General features: G+C 39.5%; 1 non-coding gene and 1 pseudogene across 1 annotated transcript; one reads left to right on the top strand and one right to left on the bottom strand.

Annotated features, from left to right (window-relative positions):
* Positions 1-276: 276 nt before the first annotated feature.
* LOC145019098 (small nucleolar RNA R71) lies at positions 277-383 on the bottom strand. Its single transcript, XR_013667417.1, has one exon. It is a non-coding gene; the product is annotated as a small nucleolar RNA R71 (small nucleolar RNA).
* Positions 384-17,840: 17,457 nt separating this feature from the next.
* LOC145015437 (monothiol glutaredoxin-S6 pseudogene) lies at positions 17,841-18,581 on the top strand (annotated as a pseudogene).
* Positions 18,582-19,705: the final 1,124 nt, after the last annotated feature.

Here is a 19,705-nt window from a genome sequence, read left to right as displayed (position 1 = left end):
TCAATGGGAACAATCCATCAATTCTTAAGGACATAACTTCTTCTGGGAAAGAATATGAAGATGCATTCAAACACATCGATGAAGTAAAGGACATTTCAAACTACTTCAATGTTCCAAATGTGCCACGAGAATCAGTGTTACTTAGGATGCTTCTGGTGACATTTACCGGTTAAGCCAAAGTTTGGTTAAAATTACATGCACCTAGATCCATTACTACTTTGGCCAAATCCTTGTGATTCTTTCACTGAGAAATTTAGCCCGCCTTCAAAGATCTCAAAGCTAAAGAAGAAGATCTTTATTTTTCAACTAGAAGTCGAAGAATCCTTATATGAAGCATGGTAGAGATACAAAAGTTCTCTTAGGAGTTATCCTCAACATGATCTAAATGTTGAACAAGAAGTGTCCATCTTCTGTTATGGGGTGAATGTTACAACAAGGAAACTTCTTGACTCTCAAGGACCTATGACAAATAAAGCATTAGCTACCATAAAAGAGTTAATTGAAGAATTTGCAAAGCATGCACGCAAATATCATAACCTAGGAGAAGATGTTACTAGAGGTTAAGGAGATGAAAGGAATGAGAACATGATTGCAATCATTTCTAAACAAGAAAATATGGATAGGAGAATGACAAAATTGGATCAATCTATACACGCTATAAGAGTTGGATGTGATAATATCCATGATCCATATTTAACGAAGGATTTCGATTTGGATGAGCACCGGAATAAGAAAGCGCAAGTGTTTTACTCTAGTGGTGACAAATATGATGAACATTGGAGGAAACCAAAGAAAAGGATTGGTTGCCTTATGATGTAACATACACGTTAATAACCCTGTACAATAATCGTGTTTTGTAAGCTTCATAGCTTAAAAGTAAATATTATTAAATATTAAATGATTTTGAGCGTTGAGTTCTAACAATATAGTTTTATGAGATTTGAAGTAAAAATATGTTTAGAAACATTCGGAAAATATTGGAAGTGATGGGAAGTCTTATGAGATTCCGATCAAAAAGTCAATTATCGAAATTAATGAAAATATAACATTTAAGTTGGAAATACGTAAAACTTATGTTATTAAAAGTTGTAAATTATCTCGTTAGAAACGTTTAGGTGAAAACCTCATTGAAATCTGAGTGATAACGAAGAAGTTATTACTTATCAAAGTTTCGCAACATAACCGGCACGATGTCGTATGACGTAAAAAGTGAGTTTGCAATAAACTACTTTTTTGCTTTAGTAATCTAAATGAAAGTTGTAGTATTCGTTAAACCGATAATTTTCATAAAAATAACGTCCAAACTTGACTTCGTTTGAGGAAGTTATGATTTTTCTAAGATTCAGCATAGCAGTGGTAAACTCGTACATGTGTTATCATTGGTGTGAATCTTTTGGAGTGAAAGCATACTCTCTTCATGAATGGGCACAAGAAATGATTTTTAAATGTGAATATGTTCTATCCTTAAGCTAAAATCCAAATTTCCAGCCAAATGAATCGTTATTTTGCTATAACAATATACCACCACCGAATCAAAGTCACTTAGAGTATGTCGCAACTACAAAGTTTTTGTCATTGATTTGACTATGGTGACTCGGCCTCGGTAGTTGAGAAAGCAATAGTGAATTACAATCTTAAATGTCAACAAATGACGGTCCCATCAAAGTTAAACACGTAGTCGAAGGTTGACTAAAAACGATCTTAGTCACTAACATAGGTGGAGTTGCAATAACCAATCATACTCTCGACGAGTACCTATCAATAACCCCTTATTTAGTTCCATGTAGTAATATGCCCTTCATGGCATTTCAATATGTTTTACCCATTTTAGACATGAACTGACTAAGAGGTTGTTTGGAAAAATCTAATTTTTTAAGATCTGAATTTTTAAAAGGCTGTAGATTTTTAAGAGGTCAAAAAAAAGGATTGGGAGGGAAAAAGGAGGCGATCATATGAAATAGAAATACATTCCTCTTTATTTATTCAGATACAACTCTTTCTCTTAAAAATTAAGAGGTGACAATTAAGATGCTATCAAATTCTCTGTATCTAAAAAATGAAAAGTGTGCCTCTTAATTGAAAAAATAAAAGACTACCAAACAAGCTCTAAGACACTAACTGCTTGCACCATTTCCAATCTCATACAAACCATTTCATGTATGATGTTCGAACTCCCAACCACACTCCCATAAGATACCTTGCTTATATAGGTTGTAGTCATCTTAGAGTTGGGATAATCACTACCATAAATCTTAACGTCACTACCATAAAGCTTAACATGCATCTACATGGGTATATTACATACCTTTGAACCTTCTATTTCAAACCGCTCCAAAATCTTCTTGATGTAACTCGACTCATTCGTAGATAAATTAACAGTTTCTCTTTCGTTATTATGAGAAGCTATTAAAGGTGTTTTTTCTGATATTATTCATAAGTTAATGACATGCAACCAAGATAAATGGACATTTGAATTAACATGATTCGGTTAACTTATGTCATCACAATCAATTGCTATATTGAAAGATAAATTAACAATTTTTATTTCGTTATTATGAAAATAAAAGATTGCAGAGAATAAAATTGTTTTACTTGTATTATACACTGAGCATATACATGTTTTTATACATAGTAAATAACAACTGAAACCTAGTTTAGCTCCTGACAAAAGGGAAGTAATATGCACGTGAGAAAGAACCTAAAGAATAGGTATCGCATTTGACTTGATCAGTTTGTATACGTTATTACCCCCCCCCCCTCCCCCCCCCCCCCCCCCCCCGTGCAAGCTCAAGTAGGGGTCAAACTTGAAGCTTGTCTCGAAGAAATGCAATGGGATCTTTGGCAAGTGGTTTAGTGAAGATATATACAAGCTGGTCAGTGGAGGTGGCATGACTGATTCGAAAAGCTTGATTTTCAACATGTTCTCTGACGAAGTGGAAATCTAGTGAAATATGCTTTGATCTTGAGCTGATGACAAGGTTTTTACACATGAAAGTGGCACCAATATTGTCACAGAAGATAATTGGAGATTGTGGAAGGTGAACATGTAGATCTTGTAATAGTTGTTGTATCCATAGTAGCTAATATGTTGTATAAGCTAAGGCACTATATTCAGCCTCGGTGCTGGAACGAGCGATTACCCGTTGTTTGCGAGATGTCCAGCTGATTAGATTGGGACCATGAAATACTACAAATCCATATTGTGATCGACTGTTGGCCTTGTCATAAATCCATCCGGAGTCTGAATAAGCTAAGAGACATGAGGTCGGGTGTGGTTTAAAGTGAAGACAATGTTAAATTGTACCATTGAGGTATCTCAAGATCCGTTTGACGGCTTGCCAATGATTAATGGTGGGTGCATGCATGAATTGACAAAAACGATTGATGGCGAAGGCAATATCGGGATGGGTAAATGGTGACAAATTGTAGAGAGCCAACGGTTTGCTCGTATAAACGAGGATCAGAGAATGGGTCACCGGTATGGGTTAGAGGAAGAGATAGATCAGCTAGTGTTGTGATTGGTTTTGCATCTAGCATCTTGGTACGAGGGAGAATGTCTTGAATGTACTGTGCCTGGGAAAGGAAAAGATCTTGAGTAGATTTGGTGATTTGTACTCTAAGGAAATAGGCTAAATTGCCAAGGTCTCTAAAAGCAAAGTTGTGATTGAGGTCTTGAATGATTTTGTAAATATGTTGAGGGTCTGTGCCTGTAATTATGAGGTCAACAACATACACTAAAATGTAGAATGTACCAACAAAAGATGAATGCACAAACAAGGAAGTGTCAAAGTGACAATCTCGAAAACCATGTTGAACAAGGTGATATCGGAGTTGATTAAACTAAGCATGTGGGGCTTGTTTTAGACCATATAGAGCTTTATGAAGTTTGCAAACAGCATGTGGGTGTGTAACAACACAAAATTTTACTAAGTTTTTAAACTTTTCAAAACCAATCCGAGTAATCAAAAATTGTTCAAACATCAACATAGTTCACAAATTATTTCAAAATGATTTCATATCAGAGTTCCCACAATCCAAATCATAAAATATAAGGATGTCTTCATCACGCCTTCGTCTTGTCATGGTCACCTGAAGTACCTGAAACAAAAATCAATAAATGTAAGCTCAAAGGCTTAGTGAGTTACCCCCAAAATACCAACATATACCACACAGCAAAATAATAACAAACAACATGTATAATGAGCCTTCAGCATGACTGGACCGCCTCATCAGGGCCTACAGCCTATTTAGACTGCTCCCGAGCCTTCGGCACGACTAGACCGCCTCCTCGGGGCCTACAGCCTATCCGGACCGCTCGTCGGGCCTTCGGCATGACTGGACCGCCTCCTTAGGGCCTACAGCCTATCCGGACCTCCCCGGGTATGCTGGCCTACAACACGAAGCAGGACCGCCTCAACCCAACCTCCAAACAAACAATCATGTGCACGTAGATAAGATACAAAAAATAGCATGCATATAACAGTCAAACCGATACAACATATCACAAGCATAGCAATGATCCTATAACCAAGACACCGACCTAACAGGTCACTAACATGGCATCCTAACTACCGTCAACTTGTTCAACTCCCTGTAGTCTATACACATCCGGTGCGATCCATCCTTCTTCTTCACTAAGAGTATCAGTGTTCCCTATGGAGAACTGCTTGGGCGAATGAACTGCTTGTGCAGCAGTTCCTGCAGCTGTGACGATAGATCCTGCATCTTCGGTGGTGCCAACCGATACGGCGTCTTGGTGACAGGGGCCGCACCAGGAACTAGGTCAATCTTAAACTCGACCTGTCTCTCCATAGGAACTATGGTAACTCCTTTAGAAACACGTCAGCAAACTCCTTGACCACTAGAACCACTACAACTGAAAGCTGATCTTTGACCTGTGTATCCACCACATATGCTAGATAACCTGTACACCTGTGCTGAATGTACTGTCGAACCCTGGCAGCTGAACAGCACCCGGAACCCAATCTGGTATCCTCACCATAAATCACCAACTCTCCCCCACTTGGGGTTCGAACTACTACCCCCTGACCCTCGCAGTCGATCATGGCACCGAACCGACTCAGCCAATTCATACCTACTATCACACCGACATCCCCCATGGGAATAGGAATCAGGTCAATCGGAAAGGGTACCTCAAATATCTCTAATGTGAAACCTCAATAGAATGAAGAAGCAGAAACCCCGAGTTCGTTGGCGATAGAAACTAGTAACGAACACTCAAGCTCCCCGACCGGCAAACCTAACTCTCTACCGAAAGTCTAAGAGACGAACGACCGACTCGCACCTGAGTCGGATAATACCAAAGCAAGTAAGGTGTTTACTAAAAACGTACCTAATACAGGTATACACATATATAAGCATAAAACAAATATATTCAACGAGAAAGTAAGGATAGAAACATACTCGCCACCACATTTGGTGCTGCTCTGGCCTCCTCGGTTGTGAGCTGGAAAGTGCATCCCCGAGCCTTCGGGGGCTCTGCTCCGCCCTGCCTCCCATCAGTGATCCTCAAAGTAGCCGGCGCCGGAGCTTGCACCGACCTAGCAACTAACTGCAGACAGTGGGTCTTCACATGACCAACCTGATGACAGTGAAAACAAATCCTCATATCCAGGGTAGGGACGAGCTAGCGACACTCTCGCGTGTAGTGCCCCTCCTTGCCACATTTGTGGCATCCAATACTCAATCGACAGGCTCCAGTATAAACCTTCCCACACTTCCCACAAGTACGGGTACACTGCCCTCCTAACCTGGAGTCAGCGGCCTTGAACCACTTCGGCGCCGGCTGCGCCTACCGTAGGGCCTGTCTCAACTCCCGTAACTATAACTCAATCTCCAACTCACGCCGCCTCGCGGCCTCCTGAATCTCCAACAAGGTGTCACATCTTTGTGTCGCAACAAACTGTCTGATATCAGTCTTGAGCATACTCAGATAACGAGTCATATAAGCCTCCTCAGAAGCAAACTTTGGGTAGAACATCGCCCTCTCAGTAAACAACCTAGTGATCTCCGTCACCGACTCCGAGCCCTGACGCAAATCTAAGAACTCATGTGTTGGTCTCTACCTTTCCACCTGTGGAACATAAAGGGTATTGAACATGTATCTAAACTGATACCAAGAAATCGCAACTCGCTGCTCCTCCGTGTACGACCCGGTAACCAATCTCCACCAATCCTTCACCCCTGATCGTAACATGTTTAGAGCACACCTCACCCTCTGATCAGCAGGGCATGAACACGTGAAGAAACATCCGCCACATCAGAAAACCATCTCATAGTGACGATCGGATCCTGAACCCCATCGTAAGTAGGGGGCTTCATGTTGTGGAAGTCCCGGTACTGGAATGCCTAGACAGCTCTTCCCCCTGTCGTTGTTACAGTCGATATTGCTGCAGCGGCAGCCGTCTCAGCTAAGGCTGCATAGCGCTCGTCAAAGTACTCAACCATGGAGGTCTTAATAGACCCGAACATCTCCACTAATTGCGCCTAGAATAGAGTAGCAACCTCATCATGCAGAATCTCACGAATCCTGTCATCCAACTCATCCATCCCCATCTGACCGACGACCTCGGGCGGTACCGACCCATCCTGACCACCAGCTCCTAACCCTGATCCCGATCCGAATCCAACCCTAAAGCGTCTAGTAACCACCATACTGAAAATATACCAAGAAAGGTATTTGATAATTCGCATCATAACCAGGAACCAACCCCCAACTAACCCTAGGGATTATGACTTCCTTAACACGCGTATGGGTCCTGTCAAATATCTGATCCTACCCCAAGCCCCCAATCAAACAAGAACAGAACATAAGGCCAAATCAAACATTCTCAGGCTATAAGATCTTAATTATGTATAACTGTGATGCATACACTAATCAACTACAATAATGATGTCAATATCATATAAAGGAACCCCTAGGCTAACAGGCATCACATAATCAGGCAATTATATCATGCACATTCCTGAAGACCTCTAGCCTAGTACTAGCATGTTGTTCTAACATATCACGTAATCAAATAAGTGTATAGTATTTTGGGGTCTACTTACTGGTCCGAATGACGTACACATCACATCCCTTTTCTTTATTTTGAAATTCATTTGAAAATCATTTTGAGAATCCTTTCCTTGATTTGAGACTGGATTCACACGAGTGTTCCTCCAATTCACTCAAACCAAGGCTCTGATACCAACTTGTAACAGCACAAAATTTTACTAAATTTTTAAACTTTTCAAAACCAATCCGAGTAATCAAAAGATGTTCAAACATCAACATAGTTCACAAATTATTTCAAAATGATTTCATATCAGAGTTCCCAGAACCCAAATCATAAAATGTGGGGATTTTTGTGTCACGCCTTCGCCTTGCCATGGTCACCTGAAGTACTTGAAACAAAAACCAATAAATGTAAGCTCGAAGGCTTAGTGAGTTACCCCCAAAATACCAGCATATGCCACACAGCAAAATAATAACATACAACATGTATAATGAGCCTTCAGCATGACTGGACCGCCTCCTCAGGGCCTACAGCCTATCCAGACCGCTCGTTGGGCCTTCGACATGACTGAACCGCCTCCTTAGGGCCTACAGCCTATCCGGACCGCCCCAGGTATGTTGGCCTACAGCACGAAGCAGAACTGCCTCAACCCAACATCCAATAAAACAATCATGTGCACGTGGATAACATACAAACAATAACATGCATATAACAGTCAAACCGATACAACAGATCACAAGCATAACAATGATCCTATAACCAGGACACTGACCTAACAGGTCACTAACATGGCATCCTAACTAGCAGGATGTAAATTAGTAGGTATATCATAATAATAATATGAATCCAATCCAAAAAGGTTGGCATTGGTGCCTTAGACCCTGTTGATATAATGAGGATAACTCACATCGCAAATAATGTTGAAATACTGCAAGTCTTTGATTACGATCTCACCAGGAATCCCAAACTGTCACATAAGAATAAATACTATGTTAATACCCAGCATTGCCCCTTCCTTAACCAAGTGTCTTTAGAATTTATTAAACCATTCTTTATATTGGGTCAACATCCCACACCAAGTCCTTATCTTGAAGGCCCAACACTTAAGTCTACTATTGGCCCAATTTACTAAATTGGGCCTAAGCCCATGATCCACCACCACTAAATAGCCCATAACATCTTATTTATTACGCCCAGCAAAGGCCCAAACCCCCTTTAATCCATAAAACATCCTAAAACCCGAAGCCCAAATGTCAATGGCCCAACAGAGGACATACGTGAGGCGTACTCCTCTGGTGCGCGGGGCGTACTCGACCAGAGGTTGACCACCATCGGGATGGTTGACCCAGTACGCTGGGCGTACTAGATTTACGTTGGGCGTATTCCATCTCTTAACAAAACCTTATTAAGTGCTTAATGGCTTAAGCACTTAAGTCCTAATCTCAAATCCAGAGGCCTAACATGCCCAAGGTTCATAAAGTCACGACCTTTATCCCTTTAGACGTCCATAAAGTTCTAAATTCTTGGTCTTAATCCATTAAGACCTTATTTCTCTTGCATGGGACACTTACAGCTAATGGGACTTGATTTTTATCACTCAAAGTCCCTTCAATAGCCTGGAAGGACAGCTCTTTACGTCCATAACACAAAATACACCACTTTATGGCTTTTGGGACAAGAGATCCTTCTAATAAAGTAAAGTGATTAGATCTAAGAATATATGCATAAAGTTTAGAACTTTATACCTTTAGGAGCTTCTTGAGCACAAACTAACTTCAGATCTATGAACTTGATCTTCTTCTCCAACACTTAGATGCAATGTTCTTCTCTTGAAACACTCCAAAACACACACCAATCAAGCATACACCCACAAAGAAGAGCTAGGGTTTGGGGAGGATGAATGTAGGTTGTGGAGGTTGAGGATAATCAGAGGAAATGATCCATAAGGGTGTTTATATAGTCCCCAAACCCTAAATATTAGGGTTTGCTCCAGACATTAGTACACCCAGCGTACATGAGTGTATGCCCAGTGTATATGAGTGTACGCCTACCGTACTAGGGCGCGCCTAGTACACTCAGCGTACCCTTATGTACGCTCAGTGTACTCCCTCCTGGCTCAAAGTGGCAACTTCAGTCCTTATGCTCTCCATGGCCTAACTCAAACATTTCAGGGACTACAATTAGAAACTTGCAAAAGAGGAGGGATTTGAAATATACCTGCGAAGTTCGGGATGTTACAAGGTGAGATGGATGGCTAAAACCCCATGGTTGTTCCATGTATACTTCTTTTGTTAATACACCATTAAGGAATGCATTGTTGATATCTAGTTGGCGAATTGTCCATCCGTGAGAGAGAGCAATGGAGATAACTAATCGAATCGTAGTGGCCTTGATTACAGGATTGAATGTTTCAAAGAAGTCAATGCCTTCTTCTTTATTGAAGCCTTTAGCCAAAAGTCGGGCCTTGTAGCGATCAATAGTGCCATCAGAATTTCTTTTGATTCTAAAAATCCATTTACAACCAACAATGTTAGCATTAGGTGGACGTGGAACAAGTATATGTGTATTATTACACATTAAGCCATCAAATTCACTTTTCATTGCATTTAACCAAAAGGGATTGTTAAGAGCTTGAGGAAGGTTGTGTGGTTATGAAGTTGGAGGAGTAAGGGTGGATGAGAGAAAAGTTTTTGGTTTAAGAGAATTGATGTGTGCTCAAGTGACCATGTTGTTTTTGTAGTGGGTAGCAGGTCGAAAGATGTGTGGTGGAGTTTGTTTAGCTTGTGAGCTGAAAGTAGGTCGTTGATGAGGCAGACATGATGGTGGGGATGAATTTGTGGAGGATGATGTGGCAGAGGTAGTGATAGAGGGTATAGAATCAGATTGGGCTGTTTGAGGGGACAAATTAGGAGATATTATGGATGGAGGTGGGGTGTAATTATGCTTGCTTTTTGTAGGAGAGTGGAAGGAGATGTCGAGGTGGGAGAGGCACTGAAGGGAGGCAAGGGTGTGGATGAGGGAGAAAAAGCAAAAGGAAATACTTCTTCATTGAAAATCATGTGTCTAGAGATATAAATTCTAGATGTGGCACGATGGAGGCATAGGTAACCCTTGTGGGAGGCATTGTAACCTAAGAAGACACAAGGTAAGGATCGAAAATCTAGTTTGTGGGAGTTAAACGGTCTTAGAAACGGGTAACAGAGGCAGCCAAAGGTGCGTAAGAAACCATAGTCAGGGTGTTTGTTATACAGGGTATAGTATGGAGAATTATATGCTAATGTGGGTGTGATAGTACGATTGTGGACATAGGTAGCAGTTTTTAAAGCATGTTCCCAGTAGGTATGTGGGAGAGATGAATGATCAAGTAAGGATAAACCTTTTTCAATGATAACTTGATTTCTTCGTTCAACGAAACCATTTTGATCGGAGATATATGGACATGCAATACGGTGATGGATACCACAATTGTGGAGATGGGAAGAAACGGTTATGTATTTGCCACCACAATCAGACTGAAAAATTTTGATATCACAACCAAATTATGTTTTTATCATGGTACGAAAGTTAATAAAGGTTTGCAAAACTTGAGAATCGGTTTAAATAAAGTAAATCCATACAAATTTTGTAAAATCATCAATAAATAAAACAAAGTAGCAATTTCCATTTATTGATAATAGAGGGGATGGACCCCAAACATCTGAATACAAGAGTTCAAATGGTTTGGAGCATGAAATATGATTGGATATAAAAGGAATTTTTTTACTCTTGCCTAACTGGCAAGGTTCACAAATGGATAACATTTTATTGGTAGAGTAGGAAGACTAAATTGAGAAACAAGGCGATGAAGAATTGCTTCATGTGGGTGAGCGAAGTGGTTGTGCCATCCGGTCATGGATGTGTGAACAGAAGAGAGTGCCATAGTAGGTGTTTTGTTGTTTGGTGGTGGCTCCAACCAGTACAGACCACTATCAACGTGTCCATTGAGAATGGGATTGCATTGTAATGTCTTAACCACACAATGGTCATGCCAAAATTCAATGAAAACATTATTATCACGGGTAAGCTGAGAAACACTGAGAAGATGTTTAGTAAGACGATGAACAACGAAAACTTTAGGTAAATGCAATGAGTGTAGTAAAGAACAACCGAAATGAGTAATAAGTAGTTGTTTACCATTACCAACTTAGAGCTTGTCATCGCCAGTGTATCGATCAGAGATTTGAAGCTTGGTTAAGTTAGGTGTAACATGGTCTATGGCTCCGGTATCAAAGTACCAAGAAGGATCGACGATAGTAGATGGGCTATGAAAGTGAGCAAGATTGGCTTGGTGGGATTCAGGTGTACGTGTCTGACCACGTGGAGAAGGGCGGCAAAAGGGGTAGTTAGTTTGATTACCTCTTTGCCAACAGTTGATGGCTTCATGGCCTGGTCTGTTACACAGCTGACAATGTGGACGACGGCGTCGGGTGTCAGAATTTATAGGGTTGAAGTGGGTGCCTGTAGAATGGGATGAGGGGGGAGTAGTGGTAGAGGTTTGTGACACCTGGTTAGCAGTTAGGAGAAGTGGCTGAGGTGTAGGCACTGATGGCGAGGGTAATTGGGTGGCAGCCTGTCGAGCAAGGTCGTGATCAATTTTGGCTTCTTACCGGAGTAATAACCCCACTAGATCATCCACAGTAATAGTTTCAGAGTGCATAAGAAAATCAGATGCAAAAGAACTATAGGAGGAGTCAAGGCCATGAAGGATATCACCAATGAGGTCATCATCGGTAACAGGTGTGAGATTTTCTGCCAAGGAATCAGCAATGTTGCGTTTATGTTCAAGGTAATCAAACATGGAGAACAAGCCTTTTGTAAGTGTTTGTAATTTGACTCATAAAGCCACCTGATGAGCATGTGTTTGGGATTGGAATGTGCGTTCAAGAGTTTGTCATGCCTGTTGGGATGAGTAGGAGCGGGCAACAATGGCCAGGGTACGATCGGAGAGTGTTGACTTCAACCAAAGAAGGACAAATTGGTCCTTCTTTTTCCAAGTAGTAAATTATGGGTTTGGGAGTGGAGTAGCATCTTGAACGAGGGTACCAGCAGCAACATCTTCAACCATTTCAGCAATAGGAGGTGGGATTGTTGTAGGTGGAGGAGAGGGACAGAGGATGAAGGATTCCAGGTCGAAGCATTCAAGAGCAGAGATAATGGTCGTACGCCAAAAGATGCAGTTGTCTCTGTCCAATTTGATGCTGATGGGGGGGAATTTGGAAGTTGAGAATTGTAGAGGCAATATGAGCTGCAACAAGTAATGTTGGTTAATTGATTCAAAATAATCATTGCCATGTGTCTTTAATTACTGCATTAGTAGAGTCTTAAAAGTTGTTTTTCAGTTACAAAAGTCAAGAGTCTTAGTCTGTCTTTTTATCTTTCTTTCAGTTCATGTTTTTATTTCCTATTTAAGCTCTGTAATTTCTCAGTTTTAAACAGCAGTGAAATATTATCCATTTTTCCTCTTCTTCTATTTACAAACAACAGTGGTATCAGAGCAGTTCCAGGTTCTGATCCGCTTCTTTCTTTATCAAGCAAAAGAAATGAGTAACTGAGCGAAACACCTAAGAGAGATAGCAATGGCAAGCAATAACAACAGTTCTGCAACTCAGCCTCTGATTCCAGTCTTCAAAGGAGAAAAGTATCATTTGTGGAGTCTAAAAATGAAGACTTTGTTCAAATCCCAGGAGCTTTGGGAATTGGTGGAGAATGGATACACAGAGCCAACTCCAGCACCGACTCAACCAGATCAACCGTTGTGGGGCACTCGTAAGAAGGATGCAAAGGCTCTTCTATACATTCAATCGGCGTTGGATGATGAAATATTTCCTCGTATTGCTGCAGCATCAACATCCACGGAGGCATTGGAAATTTTGAAGCAAGAATATATGGGTGATAAAAAGGTAATCACTGTGAAACTTCAATCACTTCGTCGTGAATTTGAAACTTTGGTTATGAAAGAAAAGGAATCTGTGCAAGTATTTCTTTCTAGAGTATCTGGACTTATCAGTCACATGAAAACTTATGGTGAAAATGTTAGTGAAGAAACAATAGTAAGCAAAGTCCTGCGAAGCCTGACCAAGGAATTTAATCATGTTGTTGTCGTGATTGAAGAATCTAAGGACCTATCAACTTACACGTTTGATGAGTTGATGAGTTCTTTGATTGCACACGAAGAAAGGTTAAACAGGGGCAGCGAAAAAGGTGATGAGAAAGCATTCCAAGTAAGAGGCAATTCTTTTAAAGGCAGACCAGAAAAATCTGGTGGTTCTTCCGGTGGTCGTGGGCAAGGAAGAGGCACTTTTCGAGGTCGTGGTCGTGGAAGAGGAAAAGGAAACTTTGCAGATCAACGTTACCAAAAGAGCAACCTGCAATGTCGGTATTGTAATAGATCTGGACATGTTGAAGCTGATTGTTGGACCAAGCAAAAAGATGAAAATAAAGCTAACTTTACTGAAAAGGTGGAAGAAGAAGGTAGGCTATTTATGACTATGTCTACAACTACTAATGTTTCAGATCGTGTGTGGTATATAGACAGTGGATGTTCGAATCACATGTCTGGTTCAAGATCTTCATTTCGGGATCTTGATGAAACAAAGAAAAGTGAAGTCCGACTTGGGAATGACCGAAAGATTGAAGTTAAAGGCGAAGGTACAATCACTATTGAAACCATGCAAGGTAATACTAAAGTTCTTCATGATGTTCAATTTGTACCAAGTTTAGCATACAACTTACTGAGTGTTGGACAGCTAATGAGAAGTGGACATCGTGTAGTATTTGATGATGACACGTGTTCCATAATTAACAAGAAATCTGGGCAGCCTATGGCAATTGTCCAAATAACTCAAAATCAAGTGTTCCCTCTCGATGTTACAAAAGATTATAAAGCCTTAACGGTTAGTTGTGATAATGAGGCCAGGCTTTGGCATCTACGATATGGGCATTTGAATGTAAATGGGCTGAGATTGCTAAGCAGAAAGGAGATGGTTTTCGAGCTGCCAAATATTGGTGAAGTTGGTTTTTGTGAAGGGTGTGTTTATGGAAAACAAAGCAGAAAGTCATTTCCCGTTGCAAGTTCTTGGAGAGCTTTAGATTGCCTAGAACTTGTACATGCTGACTTGTGTGGTCCTATGAAAGTTGAGACATTTGGCGGAAGTCAGTATTTTTTCCTGCTTACTGATGATTTCAGTCGTATGAGTTGGGTTTATTTCCTAAAACTCAAGTCAGAAGCCTTTGAGTGTTTCAAGAATTTCAAAGCACTTGTGGAGAAACAGAGTGGCAGGAACATCAAGGCTCTCAGAACTGATCGTGGTGGCGAGTTTTTATCTAATGAGTTTAATGATTTTTGTGATAAAAATGGCATTTACAGGCAATTAACAGCACCTGAAACACCCCAACAAAACGGGGTAGCAGAGAGGAAAAATAGAACAGTAGAAGAAATGGCAAGAAGCATGCTGAAAGCGAAGGGACTGTCTGATCAGTTTTGGGGAGAGGCTGTTGCAACTGCCGTGTATATTCTAAATATCTCTCCAACTAGAGCTGTTATGAATCGCACACCATATGAAGCTTGGACAAGTAGAAAACCCACAGTAAGTCACTTAAAATTCTTTGGTTGTGTAGCATATGCTTTGGTAAATTCTCGTTCAAAACTTGATGAAAAATCTCTAAAATGTATTTTCATTGGGTATAGTCCTCAATCCAAAGCATATCGTTTATATAACCCTCTTAGTGGCAAAGTGATAATAAGCAGGAATGTTGAGTTTAACGAAGAAGCAAGGTGGATACCTAATACCCAAAAAGAAAGAGATCAGGTTATAAACGTTGAAGATGTACCATCCACAAGTTCAGGAGATAATGCAGAAATACCCCAGGGTGATCAAGGTTCTTCAAGTTCAGATTCTTCAAGTTCAGATTCAGATAATGACAATTCATCAAATAATCCACCACCGAGAGACACTTATGATGATACACCGAAGAAGTTCAAATCTGTGGCTGATGTTTACAACTCCTGTACATTTGCCTTGTATGCAACAGATCCAACCGATTATGAAGAAGCTGTTCAGCAACCTGAGTGGCAGAAAGCTATGAAAGAAGAAATACAAGCCATTGAAAGAAACTCAACATGGGAGTTGGTTGATGTTCCAAAAGACAAGAATGTTGTAGGACTTAAATGGGTATATCAAACAAAGTATAATGCTGATGGAAGTCTTCAAAAACACAAAGCTCGTCTTGTTGCGAAAGGGTATTCACAAGAATACGGTATAGACTATGAGGAAACCTTTTCCCCTGTGGCTAGATTCGAGACAGTTAGAATAATTATAGCATTGGTTGCACAATTTCAACTACCTGTTTTTCAATTTGATGTGAAGTCCGCCTTCTTGAATGGTGAGTTAAGTGAAGAAGTGTATGTAGCTCAACCTCAAGGATTTGCTGTTAAAGATGCTGAAAATAAAGCCTACAAGTTGCGAAAGGCTTTGTATGGTTTGAAGCAGGCTCCACGTGCATGGTATAGTAAGATTGATTCTTTCTTTCAAGAAAACGGATTCAAAAGAAGTGAGAATGAGCCCACTCTTTACCTTAAGCAACAAGGTAATCGAGAATTCTTGTTAGTCTGTCTTTGCGTGGATGATATCATCTATATGGGAACATCTAAGTCCTTAATTGATGATTTTAAATCTTGCATGATGAGCACATTTGAGATGACAGATTTAGGGTTGTTAAAATATTTTCTTGGGCTTGAAGTGCTGCAAAGAAAAGATGGAATTTTTGTATGTCAAAAGAAGTATGCTACGGACCTGCTCAAAAAGTTCAATGTGACTGGTGGTAAAGTATCAACAACACCAATGAACATCAATGAGAAGCTACAACATAAAGATGGATCCGATAAAACAAACTCAAGTGTGTTTAGAAGTCTAGTTGGTGGTCTGAACTACCTGACACATAGTAGACCGGACATTTCTTTTCCTGTTAGCGTAGTATCAAGGTTTCTTCACAGCCCTACAAAATTGCATCTTGGTGCAGCCAAGAGGATTCTTCATTATGTAGCAGGTACCAAGAATTATGGCATCTGGTATTCAAGAGTTTCTGAATTTAGGCTGGTTGGCTTCAGCGATAGTGATTGGGTTGGGTGTGTAGATGATCGCAAAAGCACATCAGGCAATGTTTTCAGCTTTGGTTCCGGAGCTGTAACATGGAGTTCTAAGAAGCAAGATACAGTGGCTCTATCGTCATCAGAAGCTGAGTACATAGCAGCAAATGCAGCAGCTCGACAAGCCTTATGGCTGCGAAAAGTTCTTGTTGATTTGTGTGTTGAGCAAGAAGATGCAACAGAGGTATTTTGTGACAACAGATCAACCATTGCAATGGCCAAGAACCCTGCTTTCCATGCTCGTACGAAGCATATAGATGTGCATTACCATTTTATTCGCAAGTTGATCACTGATGGAAAGATTAAACTGAGTTTTTGTGGAACAAATGAGCAGACAGCAGATATATTCACTAAATCTCTTCCTCAAGCCAAACATGAGTTCTTTAGAATGCAGCTCGGAGTATGTAACTTTGAATCAAGGGGGAGTGTTGGTTAATTGATTCAAAATAATCACTGCCATGTGTCTTTAATTACTGCATTAGTAGAGTCTTAAAAGTTGTTTTTCAGTTACAAAAGTCACGAGTCTTAGTCTGTCTTTTTATCTTTCTTTCAGTTCATGTTTTTGTTTCCTATTTAAGCTCTGTAATTTCTCAGTTTTAAACAGCAGTGAAATATTATCCATTTTTCCTCTTCTTCTATTTACAAACAACAAGTAATTGGTGATTTGGGGCAGTCATGAGAAAAGGGGAAGAAAAAAAAACAAAATTGTACCCATAAAAGATTGCAGAGAATAAAATTGTTTTACTTGTATTATCCACTAAACATATACATGTATTTATACATAGTAAATAACAACTAAACCCTAGTTTAGCTCCTAACAAAGGGGAAGTAATATACACGTGAGAGAGAACCTAAAGAATAGGTATCACATTTGACTTGATCAGTTTGTATACGTTATTAGAAAAGCTTTTAAACTGTTAATTAACTTATGTTATCACAACCAATTGCTATATTCAAAGTTATAACCAAACATTTGATGCCAAAACCGCTTACTTACAACGAATCACTTGATGTGAAAATAAAAATGTGTGCATATCATGTATAGACTAATCAAGTGGCGTGGATAACAATCCTTTAGTGTAAGCAGAATGAAAAAAGTAAATATTATGCTAGGTTCTTGTTTGGTTGTTAAGTGGTTTTCATCATTTTTGATATTTTCCATGAACAACTACTTGATCAGAGAACAATTTTCTAAATACCCACTTTTCTCATCACTCCGATTGCTACCAAATCTTTGCATGGTAGTTGGACAGTACTTCTCACCTTCTTCCTATTACACAAAATTTTGTAATGAAAAAGATAGTGTGTCTACCCAATTTAGAATTTAGAAAGCATTTTCCTCCATCTCAGCAGATTCTCGGGATAGAAATATGAATAGACTAATATTTATGTCCATAAACTTAATTACGATGCTGCCCTTTCATAAATAATTTCAGCATAGAATTTAAAGGCTGCACCAAGGTTAAGGATGTCATTCAAAATGTAAGCTTCCGTGCATATCAATCTACGGATAAGCAACTTGTTATCAATCAGATGTGAAGCCTCATGAAAACAGAATCTCTCCTTTTCAGTGTCAAGTAAGCGCATCAACCCAAGAACTTCAAGACTTCTTATCTATATATATATAGCATTAGCAAGAGCTCAGTTCACTCACAACAAAACCTAAAGTTTCATACATATAGCCTCTAGCTATCAATCACAAAGACTTTGTTTCACTAAATTTGGCCTGTTAATTAGTTTTCTGATATACTAATTGCTACAAGTTCCCAAGATGGCCACAGTTATAGCGTTGGTGAATGAAAGGTCGGTGGTTATATTCAGCAAAACCTCTTGTTGCATGTGCCATACCATTAAGACATTGATAACTAGTTTTGGAGCAAATCCAACTGTTTACGAGCTAGATGAGCATCCAAGGGGACAACAACTAGAGAAGGAGCTCAAGGGAATGGGGTGTAAGCCAAGTGTGCCAGCTGTGTTCATAGGGCAGCAGCTGATTGGGGGTGCCAACGAGATAATGACCCTTCATCTCAAGGGTCAGCTGGTGCCACTGCTCCTCAGCTCCAACGCTATATGGGTTTAAGGAAACGTGTTATAAAGTATCAATATTTTACTTTTACAGCATAGAGTTAGAGTTAAGTTAATACAGCTATAAGAGCAGTTTGATGCCTCTACAGTTGTTAGAACAGGAAAGAAGAGTATTTCTGCTGGTTTTTGTTCTCTCTATTTATTTTAGTCCATGACAATCCATGTGCATGCCAACTTGCACATGTACTTCCCTACTTTTGAGAAGCAACAAGAGATACCATGTTTTGCAGAAGTTGTTATTGTGTTTTGAAGAAACAAATATTTATGCCCGAACATTTCTGATTTGGTCTCAATTACAAGTTCCTTCATTAATTATTTAAATTCTCTTTGTTTCCAATGAGCTCATATTGGATGTAATTTTCTAGAATGCTGTTATATATTTGGGAAATTCAATAACTATCTACTCCACGTGTTTCCATGGATCTTGAATTCAACCGGAAAACTGGAAAAGAGAACAGAAAACCAATCTGATTGTAAGAAAAACCAAAAAATATGGTTCCTTGGGGCTAGAAACAGAGAATTTATGTTCATTCGATTTCAGTTTTAGGCGAAAACCCAGCTGAACCAAACTGTGCCCATCCCTATTCTTTTTCATGTTAAACTTGTTCCAAAGCAGCAAGAACTTGCTTATGGTAGCAGTAGTAATATTTCAACACTGTAACATCATTGTGCCACTATAAGAGTTTTCATAAAAAAGCAACTAATAAGGGACAGTTAAGAGGCTTAAAAGTACCACAACCTGAAGCAACTGTAATAACTAAATTCAAATTCCAGTTTACATCTCTTATATATCTGCAATCCTTGTCTCTCAACAACTGTGACTAAGACATAATTCAAAAGATTTGTTTTGGTCACTAACAATTGGTTAAATCCTATGAGACAAAAAATTATACAGATGACCTTAAGTACACATATTAGTATAATACTTCTTTATGTTAGTCTGCATTACACTTAAAATCCACATATGGTTCTCACTAAGTGACTTAATCTGGATCTGTCTTTTTTGTGTGGTATTTATTTATGTTGTCAGTGTAGCCCTCAACTCATAGTTCTAGTACATTTAGACAACTTCATTAATTATCCAGTCATTCCCATGTCTTCCACTAGACTAGTTGAAACAATACTTTTAATTCAACAAAACTAACACTGATATTTATTTAGAAATAGTATTGTCTGATGAAATTACATAGAAGATAAGAGAAACAATAGAAGGATATCTCATGTTTGTCAGATCGGCATTAAATTAAAAGTGTTACAAAATCACATGTTTCACAGAGAAAAAGGCTGTGCATCTCAACAGGTCACTTGCATAAAGCCAATGTGTCACTACTCGCAAGTAGAAAACCTTGTGATTTGATTAACCAACAGGAAACAACACATCACCAGGATGCCTGTTAACACCATGATGACTGATGCT

The sequence above is a fragment of the Lactuca saligna genome, chromosome 9 (genome assembly GCF_052625555.1).
Source record: "Lactuca saligna cultivar CGN05327 chromosome 9, ASM5262555v1, whole genome shotgun sequence".
In the NCBI taxonomy this organism is placed as follows: domain Eukaryota; kingdom Viridiplantae; phylum Streptophyta; class Magnoliopsida; order Asterales; family Asteraceae; genus Lactuca; species Lactuca saligna.
The sequence above is the reverse complement of the archived record's forward strand: the minus strand, read 5'-3'. Positions and strand labels throughout refer to the sequence as shown.